The following is a 12,383-nucleotide window of genomic DNA, read 5'->3' as shown; positions in this document are numbered from 1 at the left end:
ATTCCTCGGTCACATAGTGAACAAAGAAGGTATTAAGGTGGATCCGGCAAAGATAGAAACTGTTGAAAAGTGGGAAACCCCAAAAACTCTGAAATACATACGCCAGTTTTTAGGACTAGCTGGTTACTACAGAAGGTTCATCCAAGACTTTTCCAGAATAGCAAAACCCTTGATTGCATTAACGCATAAAGGAAAGAAATTTGAATGGAATGATGAACAAGAGAAAGCGTTTCAGTTATTGAAGAAAAAGCTAACTACGGCACCTATATTGTCATTGCCTGAAGGGAATGATGATTTTGTGATTTATTGTGACGCATCAAAGCAAGGTCTCAGTTGTGTATTAATGCAATGAACGAAGGTGATTGCTTATGCGTCTAGACAATTGAAGATTCACGAACAAAATTATACGACGCATGATTTGGAATTAGGCGCGGTTGTTTTTGCACTAAAGACTTGGAGGCACTACTTATATGGGGTCAAAAGTATTATATATACCGACCACAAAAGTCTTCAACACATATTTAATCAGAAACAACTGAATATGAGGCAGCGTAGGTGGATTGAATTGTTGAATGATTATGACTTTGAGATTCGTTACCACCTGGGAAGGCAAATGTGGTAGCCGATGCCTTGAGCAGGAAGGACAGAGAACCCATTCGAGTAAAATCTATGAATATAATGATTCATAATAACCTTACTACTCAAATAAAGGAGGCGCAACAAGGAGTTTTAAAAGAGGGAAATTTAAAGGATGAAATACCCAAAGGATCGGAGAAGCATCTTAATATTCGGGAAGACGAAACCCGGTATAGGGCTGAAAGGATTTGGGTACCAAAATTTGGAGATATGAGAGAAATGGTACTTAGAGAAGCTCATAAAACCAGATACTCAATGCATCCTGGAACGGGGAAGATGTACAAGGATCTCAAGAAACATTTTTGGTGGCCGGGTATGAAAGCCGATGTTGCTAAATACGTAGGAGAATGTTTGACGTGTTCTAAGGTCAAAGCTGAGCATCAGAAACCATCAGGTCTACTTCAACAACCCGAAATCCCGGAATGGAAATGGGAAAACATTACCATGGATTTCATTACTAAATTGCCAAGGACTGCAAGTGGTTTTGATACTATTTGGGTAATAGTTGATCGTCTCACCAAATCAGCACACTTCCTGCCAATAAGGGAAGATGACAAGATGGAGAAGTTAGCACGACTCTATTTGAAGGAAGTCGTCTCCAGGCATGGAATACCAATCTCTATTATCTCTGATAGGGATGGTAGATTTATTTCAAGATTCTGGCAGACATTACACCAAGCATTAGGAACTCGTCTAGACATGAGTACTGCCTATCATCCACAAATTGATGGGCAGAGCGAAAGGACGATACAAATGCTTGAAGACATGCTACGAGCATGTGTTATTGATTTCGGAAACAGTTGGGATCGACATCTACCGTTAGCAGAATTTTCCTACAACAACAGCTACCATTCAAGCATTGAGATGGCGCCGTTTGAAGCACTTTATGGTAGAAAGTGCAGGTCTCTGATTTGTTGGAGTGAAGTGGGGTATAGACAGATTACGGGTCCGGAGATTATACAAGAAACTACCGAGAAGATCATCCAAATTCAACAACGGTTGAAAACCGTCCAAAGTCGACAAAAGAGCTACGCTGACATTAAAAGAAAAGATATAGAATTTGAAATTGGAGAGATGGTCATGCTTAAAGTTGCACCTTGGAAAGGCGTTGTTCAATTTGGTAAACGAGGGAAATTAAATCCAAGGTATATTGGACCATTCAAGATTATTGATCGTGTCGGACCAGTAGCTTACCGACTTGAGTTACCTCAACAACTCGCGGCTGTACATAACACTTTCCACGTCTCGAATTTGAAGAAATGTTTTTCTAAAGAAGATCTCACTATTCCGTTAGATGAAATCCAAATCAACGAAAAACTCCAATTCATCGAAGAACCCGTCGAAATAATGGATCGTGAGGTTAAAAGACTTAAGCAAAACAAGATACCAATTGTTAAGGTTCGATGGAATGCTCGTAGAGGACTCGAGTTCACCTGGGAGCATGAAGATCAGATGAAGAAGAAATACCCACATCTATTTCCAGAAGATTCATCAACACCTTCAACAGCTTAAAATTTCGGGACGAAATTTATTTAACGGGTAGGTACTGTAGTGACCCGAACTTTTCCATGTTTATATATATTAATTGAGATTGATATTTACATGATTAAATGTTTCCAACATGTTAAGCAATCAAACTTGTTAAGACTTGATTAATTGAAATATGTTTCATATAGACAATTGACCACCCAAGTTGACCGGTGATTCACGAACGTTAAAACTTGTAAAAACTATATGATGACATATATATGGATATATATATAGTTAACATGATACTATGATAAGTAAACATATCATTAAGTATATTAACAATGAACCACATTTGTAAAAACAAGACTACTAACTTAATGATTTTTAAACGAGACATATATGTAACGATTATCGTTGTAAAGACATTTAATGTATATATATCATATTAAGAGATATTCATACATGATAATATCATGATAATATAATAATTTAAAATCTCATTTGATATTATAAACATTGGGTTAACAACATTTAACAAGATCGTTAACCTGAAGGTTTCAAAACATCACTTACATGTAACGACTAACGATGACTTAACGACTCAGTTAAAATGTATATACATGTAGTGTTTTAATATGTATTTATACACTTTTGAAAGACTTCAATACACTTATCAAAATACTTCTACTTAACAAAAATGCTTACAATTACATCCTCGTTCAGTTTCATCAACAATTCTACTCGTATGCACCCGTATTCGTACTCGTACAATACACAGCTTTTAGATGTATGTACTATTGGTATATACACTCCAATGATCAGCTCTTAGCAGCCCATGTGAGTCACCTAACACATTTGGGAACCATCATTTGGCAACTAGCATGAAATATCTCATAAAATTACAAAAATATGAGTAATCATTCATGACTTATTTACATGAAAACAAAATTACATATCCTTTATATCTAATCCATACACCAATGACCAAAAACACCTAAAAAGACTTTCATTCTTCAATTTTCTTCATCTAATTGATCTCTCTCAAGTTCTATCTTCAAGTTCTAAGTGTTCTTCATAAATTCTACAAGTTCTAGTTACATAAAATCAAGAATACTTTCAAGTTTGCTAGCTCACTTCCAATCTTGTAAGGTGATCATCCAACCTCAAGAAATATTTGTTTCTTACAGTAGGTTATCATTCTAATACAAGGTAATAATCATATTCAAACTTTGGTTCAATTTCTATAACTATAACAATCTTATTTCAAGTGATGATCTTACTTGAACTTGTTTTCGTGTCATGATTCTGCTTCAAGAACTTCGAGCCATCCAAGGATCCGTTGAAGCTAGATCCATTTTTCTCTTTTCCAGTAGGTTTATCCAAGGAACTTAAGGTAGTAATGATGTTCATAACATCATTCGATTCATACATATAAAGCTATCTTATTCGAAGGTTTAAACTTGTAATCACTAGAACATAGTTTAGTTAATTCTAAACTTGTTCGCAAACAAAAGTTAATCCTTCTAACTTGACTTTTAAAATCAACTAAACACATGTTCTATATCTATATGATATGCTAACTTAATGATTTAAAACCTGGAAACACGAAAAACACCGTAAAACCGGATTTACGCCGTCGTAGTAACACCGCGGGCTGTTTTGGGTTAGTTAATTAAAAACTATGATAAACTTTGATTTAAAAGTTGTTATTCTGATAAAATGATTTTTATTATGAACATGAAACTATATCCAAAAATTATGGTTAAACTCAAAGTGGAAGTATGTTTTCTAAAATGGTCATCTAGACGTCGTTCTTTCGACTGAAATGACTACCTTTATAAAAACGACTTGTAACTTATTTTTCTGACTATAAACCTATACTTTTTCTATTTAGATTCATAAAATAGAGTTCAATATGAAACCATAGCAATTTGATTCACTCAAAACGGATTTAAAATGAAGAAGTTATGGGTAAAACAAGATTGGATAATTTTTCTCATTTTAGCTACGTGAAAATTGGTAACAAATCTTTTCCAACCATAACTTAATCAACTTGTATTGTATATTATGTAATCTTGAGATACCATAGACACGTATACAATGTTTCGACCTATCATGTCGACACATCTATATATATTTCGGAACAACCATAGACACTCTATATGTGAATGTTGGAGTTAGCTATACAGGGTTGAGGTTGATTCCAAAATATATATAGTTTGAGTTGTGATCAATACTGAGATACGTATACACTGGGTCGTGGATTGATTCAAGATAATATTTATCGATTTATTTCTGTACATCTAACTGTGGACAACTAGTTGTAGGTTACTAACGAGGACAGCTGACTTAATAAACTTAAAACATAAAAATATATTAAAAGTGTTGTAAATATATTTTGAACATACTTTGATATATATGTATATATTGTTATAGGTTCGTGAATCAACCAGTGGCCAAATCTTACTTCCCGACGAAGTAAAAATCTGTGAAAGTGAGTTATAGTCCCACTTTTAAAATTTAATATTTTTGGGATGAGAATACATGCAGGTTTTATAAATGATTTACAAAATAGACACAAGTACGTGAAACTACATTCTATGGTTGAATTATCGAAATCGAATATGCCCCTTTTTATTAAGTCTGGTAATCTAAGAATTATGGAACAGACACCCTAATTGACGCGAATCCTAAAGATAGATCTATTGGGCCTAACAAACCCCATCCAAAGTACCGGATGCATTAGTACTTCGAAATTTATATCATATCTGAAGGGTGTCCCGGAATGATGGGGATATTCTTATATGTGCATCTTGTTAATGTCGGTTACCAGGTGTTCACCATATGAATAATTTTTATCTCTATGTATGGGATGTGTATTGAAATATGAAATCTTGTGGTCTATTATTATGATTTGATATATATAGGTTAAACCTATAACTCACCAACATTTTTGTTGACGTTTTAAGCATGTTTATTCTCAGGTGATTATTAAGAGCTTCCGCTGTCGCATACTTAAATAAGGACGAGATTTGGAGTCCATGCTTGTATGATATTGTGTAAAAACTGCATTCAAGAAACTTATTTTGTTGTAACATATTTGTATTGTAAACCATTATGTAATGGTCGTGTGTAAACAGGATATTTTAGATTATCATTATTTGATAATCTACGTAAAGCTTTTTAAACCTTTATTGATAAAATAAAGGTTATGGTTTGTTTTAAAATGAATGCAGTCTTTGAAAAATGTCTCATATAGAGGTCAAAACCTCGCAACGAAATCAATTAATATGGAACGTTTTTAATCAATAAGAACGGGACATTTCACTAACCAACACTTTATATGTATTTATTTTAACGGTTGGATTGTTAAATAAATACGCGACACTTGAACTTTAGAAAATCGGTTTTCTAAATTATAATCACTTGAGATAAATTATTTGGATAATTTACAAAATGAGGATTTAATTATTTATAGGTGTAAATAATTATAATGTGTTATATTTTATAAATGGTTTTATAAAATATACATGTAACAAAATACATACATGGATTTATATATAAATTGTTTTATAAAACAATCAAATTATATAAAATAACCATCATGGGAGGCTGCATTTTGTGGTCTCCAAGGGAGCATCTCTTGCAAGTATTTTGTTGCTTTTGAGTGCACAACTCTTGATACACATGCTAGACTCTAAGTACATGCAATGATGCTCAAGTGAGAGTGTGAAAAACACAAAATACCACAAAAAAATTCTGCTTCTTTGCAGCCTCCTGGCCGAACTGTTTGGGCAGAAAAGGGGAGCTTTTTTGCTTGCAAAATTAAGGTATTAAGTGTCCTAAAATCCTAACTAAACAAAGGTGGGTGTTGGTGATTGATTGCTTGGGGTATCACTTGCTTGAGGCTTCAAGTTAGAAGCTCATTTTGCATCATCTTCTTCTACATTTCTGCTGTCCAAAATTCAGCACTCAAACAATCTTTGAGGAGGTATAAACACTCTTCTTTACTTGTTATATTTGTAAGCATATTATCAAGACTTGATATCTATTTGGAATTCAAATAAATGGTTAAATATATACACTTATTTTCTTAATAAATCGTGCTTTCGCTTGCTTTATATCTTACTAAATTGGTTTAGTAATTATGTTAACATTAAGAACAAGTTGTTACATTGAAATCCAACAATGGTATCTAGAGCCGAGGTCTTTGGAATATGCTTCTTATATGGTTTATAAACCCATGAATTTTGTAATCTATATACATGCATGAAAGTAGATTGCAAAATCTTTTCGGGTTTGGAGGGTTGCTTGGTTTAGCCAAATTCTTGGACACCCAAAATGGGTTTTGGGTTGTTCCATTTTGGTCATATTTGTTGTTCACAATCATAGCCATGACCTTGTGTTTGAATAGATGTTTGTTTGGTTGATTTATTCATTCATTTGGTTTGTAATAATTTATTCAATTTGGTTTGTAATAATTATTCATTTGATTATGTAATTTATTTTATATTTGGTATGTAAAATAGATTTGGTTGTATTTTCTTTTTTTTAGACAAAATGTATTAGGATATATTTTGTAAAATGATGAAGATGATGAAGACTTGAAGAACACATGAAGAAGCATTTGGATGCAAGATTAAGTGGGAGATTTAAAATCTCCTACTTTGTGTTATAACCCTTTTACCGGTGGCATTTGTTTTCGGCTAAACAAATGTCCACCAAAATGGCTTGATTGTGAACATATGATTTTGCATGCGTGGTTGTTTTGTATGATTATGTGGATTGTATGTTTGTATGCTACAAGTTAATCACACAAGTCAACAACTAGAAAATGGCAATTTAATTGGTTAAATTATAACATTATTAACGACATGCAAAACGTCAATTTAAATGGTTAAATTAAAAATGGCTAACAGGACATTAATAATCGGTTATTAAGAACATGATAAGGATCATATATATAAAATGGTTTATATCAAGTAATTGGCTAAAATTACAAGACTTGAAAATGGATTTCAAATGAACCATACACTAAATGCATGTTGGTGTATGGCATGATTGTTTTCTCAAACTAGAATTAATGAAAACTTAAAATCCCTTATTAACAAGGTAAACAAGTTAAACGCCATCCTTTTGTGCAACACTTAAAAATATTAGAGAACTCATAATGAGATAAAGGTCACCTAACCGTTATGAGCAAACTAATATGATTAAGGTGAATTTTGCACACTTGTGGGATAAAGTCACCTAACCACTTTTATGTTAAATTTACACGTTTACACAAGTAGGACGACTTGATTTGGGAATCATGAACTTAGGGTCACCGAAGCATGTGAAACAAATAGGCGTTGATGGGATAAATATGCCATGAAAAAGGATTGCATGATCCCATAACTTAGAAATTGTAAAAGGATTGCAATTGTCATGCAATGACTACCTAGCTAAATCAAATGACGGGATAAAGGTCATCTAACCGAAATTTGGTTTACCGTTGGATTCTAAAATTTAATAAATATCAATTGGATTTAAAGGGTATTGATTGTTAAATTAAAATTAATACTTAAACAACTTTGTTAAATTTTGTAGATGGCCACCAATACCAACAACAACATTCCAAATGCACCTATCAACTTTAACAACCTATCGTTGAGGTCAATCCTCGAAAAGGAAAAACTCAACCATACGAACTTCATGGATTGGTTCCGCAATCTTGTAACGACCCAACCCGTTAACCATCCGAAAACGTGCCACAAAAAAATTTCTGAAACAGTTGATCTGGACGGCGTCCAAAAGCTTGGACGGCGTCCAGCTCTTAAGACTGGGACGGCGTCCAGACATCCGGGATGGCGTCCAGATGTACTAAAACATTCTGATCAGTTTTTCGAACTCACGCGGGCGAAAACCCACTTCCCGACACTTTTAAACCAAAACACTTTCACAATATATTACAATAGTTTAAACTAAGAGTTTTTCACAATAAAAACCGAGTTTTACGACACCGGGCCCACATCGACCCAAAATACCATAAGTGACTATTTTGACCCATTAGTTTATACAAAAACATAGACCGAGCATGGGATTGGGGACACGCTACCCAATCCTAATCAAATCCAAAAGCAAGTCTTCTAAAGCAAACTACGCAAGTCCACTAGTCCCCGCGCTTACCCGAGCCACCGCATCCGTGCAATCTATAAAAATGTAAACAACGAGAGGGTAAGCTAACGCTTAGTGAATGATAATATACTACATACATATATATGTATAAAATAGACACGCCACACAAATATCAAATACCGCATACCAAAGCATCCAAGTATAAGGCAAGCTAAGCTAAACATACCGTAGTCACTAAGCAACAAGCTATAGATACATCAACAAATATAAGTTCACCAACGACGATGTGAACAACGCCAAGAAGCTACACCCGGAGGGTTAGCTAAATCACGACAATAAAACAATATATATATATATACAACAATATATAAACGAATAAGGTTAACCCCTTAACCCATTACCGAATACCAAACACCACAATGAAGATTGGCCGAACAACCCGAGCCTTAGTGAATTCGCACAACCCGATATTCACTTCTTCACCAATTCAACAACCGAGGTTGGCCGAACTACCCGAGCCTTAGTGAATTCGCACAACCCGAGATTCACTACCTCATCACAAGATGACCGAACAACCCGAGTCATCATGAATCCGCACTACCCGAGATTCACTTCTCAACATCAAACCCACGGTCACGGGATTATAAAATCCACCACATCGGGGTTATCCATATCACAACAATATCAACCCTTCGCCTTTGGGGTTATAACATCCAAATCACAACCACGTGTGATAACGTACACACAACGTGTACCTAGCCAAAGGTAAACAACCAAAACGCACAACCGTGCCAATTGGACCTATACACAAGTCCATCAAATCCACCTATATGTGAAGTGAGCTCTATAACCGAGAACCACTTCACCCGACCCGCACCCATCCTACACATACATATGCACATAGGATATTAACACTCACCTTGTCGCCTTGATGAATGCTTCCAAATAAACCGCCACGCGCCAATGGAAAGTACCTATTCCATTATCACAAATACAACAACACAATTAGGGTTGACTTACAAACCAACCCAATTTACCCTTAGTGCAATTTCGACCCAAATGCACTTTCAAGCACAAACCGCGCCATAACTAACCAATAATCACTAACACGAGTGAAAATGGTCCTAACACACCAATTAAACCCGAACACAAGTGTTAAACACGGGTCATACCCATTTTGACACAAAAACCCTAATTTTGACCCATTTCAAAATTAGTTAACCAAACTCACCCAAAAAGGGTTCCATCACTTCCATAATCACTAATCCAAGTGATTAAACTCCAAATCAAAGTCTAATCAAGGCCAAAACGTCAACCGACCCAAAACCCGCCAAGTGACAAGAATAACAAGTCACTATAAACCCATTTCATCATCTAAAAGGGTTGTACAACAAACTAGCTCAAAACCCTAAATTGAATATCAAATCTAAACAATGAAATTCAGAGTTTGAGCTTACCAATACCACCACAACGTAGCTAGGAGCGAGATGAACAACTTTAGAACCCGAGCTTTTGCGAGAATCTGACTCCTTCTTCTCCAAATCCACCTCTCTCTCTCTAGAACTTCTCCTCTCTCTCTAAATAATGTTGGGAGTGTTTGTGAAGATGAAATATCATCCACAAATGACCAAGGAACCAGCCTTGAAGGCTCCAAATCGGCATCTAAGTGATTTTACTTTACCCCTTTTTAAAAATAATTAAAACAGCTGGCTCGACAGACCGTTTGGACGACGTCCCAAACTTTGGACGGCGTCCCACCTTTTGTTTCTGGACGGCGTCCCCCATATCGGGACGGCGTCCCACCTTTTGTTGCTGGACGGCGTCCCTCCTATCTGGACGGCGTCCCGACCTACTGCAAAATCAGAAACAAAAACAGGGTGTTACAACTCTCCCCCACTTAGAATCGATCACGTCCTCGTGATCCTCGTCACTTAACCAAACGGACCACACTCCACGGTCCTCAACACAAGTCCCAATCCGACTTTCCTAGTCAACTCTTCCCAAGGAATCACCTTTACCAACTAGAATCGTCTCCCATGATTTATCAAACCCACTATCCGAGCACTAAAACCATGCTCACTCCCTATCATCGGGAAAACTCAACCAATCTCGGACCGAGATATCAACCCTTCAGCGTACCATTACAGGTACAATGCTAGAAGCAACCAAGTCTCAATCCTAAAGTCAACAATCCGAAACGATGAAGAATGATCCAAACGAATCCCTACAGATTACACTTAATACTAAACATCCCTTGTAGTGCGCAATACGACCAATACGCAACTACCGTAATATCATAACAAACGGTTAAAACCGATAGCGCCCAAAACGATCATGGTAACTCTAGATCCCAAGGTGTACAAAATCAACGATCGTCACACCCGTAACAATATGTGAGCGAAACACGGCTATCGCATCACTAAGTACACAACATAGTCCGCGCGACCCCACCATCGGCGTATAAAAGAACCGATAGTTCAAACCAAACGGTCCTTAAGACCCCACCATCGGCGTATAAAACAACCGATAGATCACAACTCAACATGGCCGAAACAACCCGAGCCTGAACACATATGGAGGATGGTTGAAACAACCCGAACCTTAGTGAATTCGCACAACCCGAAATTCACCTACCCAATCCATATATCTCACAACGAAATGACCACACAACCCGAGTCATCGTGAATACGCACAACCCGATATTCACTACCAACACCACATAGTATAATCGAGGATGGCCGTACAACCCGAGCCTTAGTGAATCCGAACTACACGACATTCACTACCTCAAACTATGAGTCCAACCAACAGGGACAATCGTACTACCCGAAATATTGTGAATACGAACAACCCAATATTCAAGTCCCACAACACAACTCAGGAATGGTACTCGCATTTCCCACCGGTACTCGCATTTCCCGATAATGTTACACCATACCGACATAACACTACTCCCTTGATGAAGTCAGCGGACCCGAAGATCATGCTTCACCAATCAACAACCATGATGAAGTCAGCGGACCCTAAAGGTCATGCTTCACCAATCAACAACCATGATGAAGTCAGCGGACCCTAAAGGTCATGCTTCACCAATCTCAATACCGGATGAAGTCAGTGGACTCCGAAAGTCATGTTTCACCGATATAACACCTCGCTCATGATGAAGTCAGCGGACCCCGAAAGTCATGCTCCACCAATCACGCACTACCATGATGAAGTCAGCGGACCTCGATGGTCATGCTTCATCAATCAACGCCCTTTTGGCCTCGAACAACGAGTAGCGTAACATCGCGCTCTGCTATGCTATAGTGAATCCTAACGGATACCACTAACCATTCACACACTCGAGCAAGAACCACCTATATCAAACATAGGCACAAAACAATAATTCTCTAGAAGAGAATCCGACACACACCTCCCTTAACCGAAGGATTTCACCTTGCTCACCAAACACGTCCATTATCTCTCAACGAGATTTACCACATTACCACCTTGGTGATAATTCAAATCCAAACCATAAGTACAATTTATCCGAAATTGTACTCTACCACAAACCGACCAAATTTCCGGATCTACCAAAAGCATCATCCGAAATCTCACACTACAACTTCCTCGGGCGGAAGTGCAACTCCCCCACTTGGAACTACGTTCCCATGTCAAAACCCGTACAACCGTACAATGCTACCAAAGGTAGACTTTACCAAGAATTGGGTTCACACGACCCATCACCATTCCTTGCTCCAACCTTGAGCATACGAAGGATTTTAACCTATCCTTAAACACTTCAAACAAGAGGTGTACCACAAATTACACAACTACACTCTCGCAATCATCCAATTGCTATAGCTTGTCAACTTCACCTAGTCACTCATGTACTTAAGGGTTTCATCTCGGTACCCTAAGTACAATGTAACCACAACACAATCTGAGTCGAACAACACGTTAGTAGGTATGAAAGAGGCACCTAATTTCGCGTCACGTAGACTCCTTTACCAACATACATCGAGATTCAAAACACTCGACCTCAAGGGTTCCAACCACCCGACGAACCTCACGGTTCACCAATCTCAACACAAAAGCGTACATGCGCTTATCAACCGAACACCAAAACCCATTTCCATGGTTTGGTAGAAATATTTCCCAAATACTAAGGAATGCTT

This window comes from Rutidosis leptorrhynchoides, chromosome 9, assembly GCF_046630445.1.
Source record: "Rutidosis leptorrhynchoides isolate AG116_Rl617_1_P2 chromosome 9, CSIRO_AGI_Rlap_v1, whole genome shotgun sequence".
Lineage (NCBI taxonomy): Eukaryota > Viridiplantae > Streptophyta > Magnoliopsida > Asterales > Asteraceae > Rutidosis > Rutidosis leptorrhynchoides.
The sequence above is the reverse complement of the archived record's forward strand: the minus strand, read 5'-3'. Positions refer to the sequence as shown.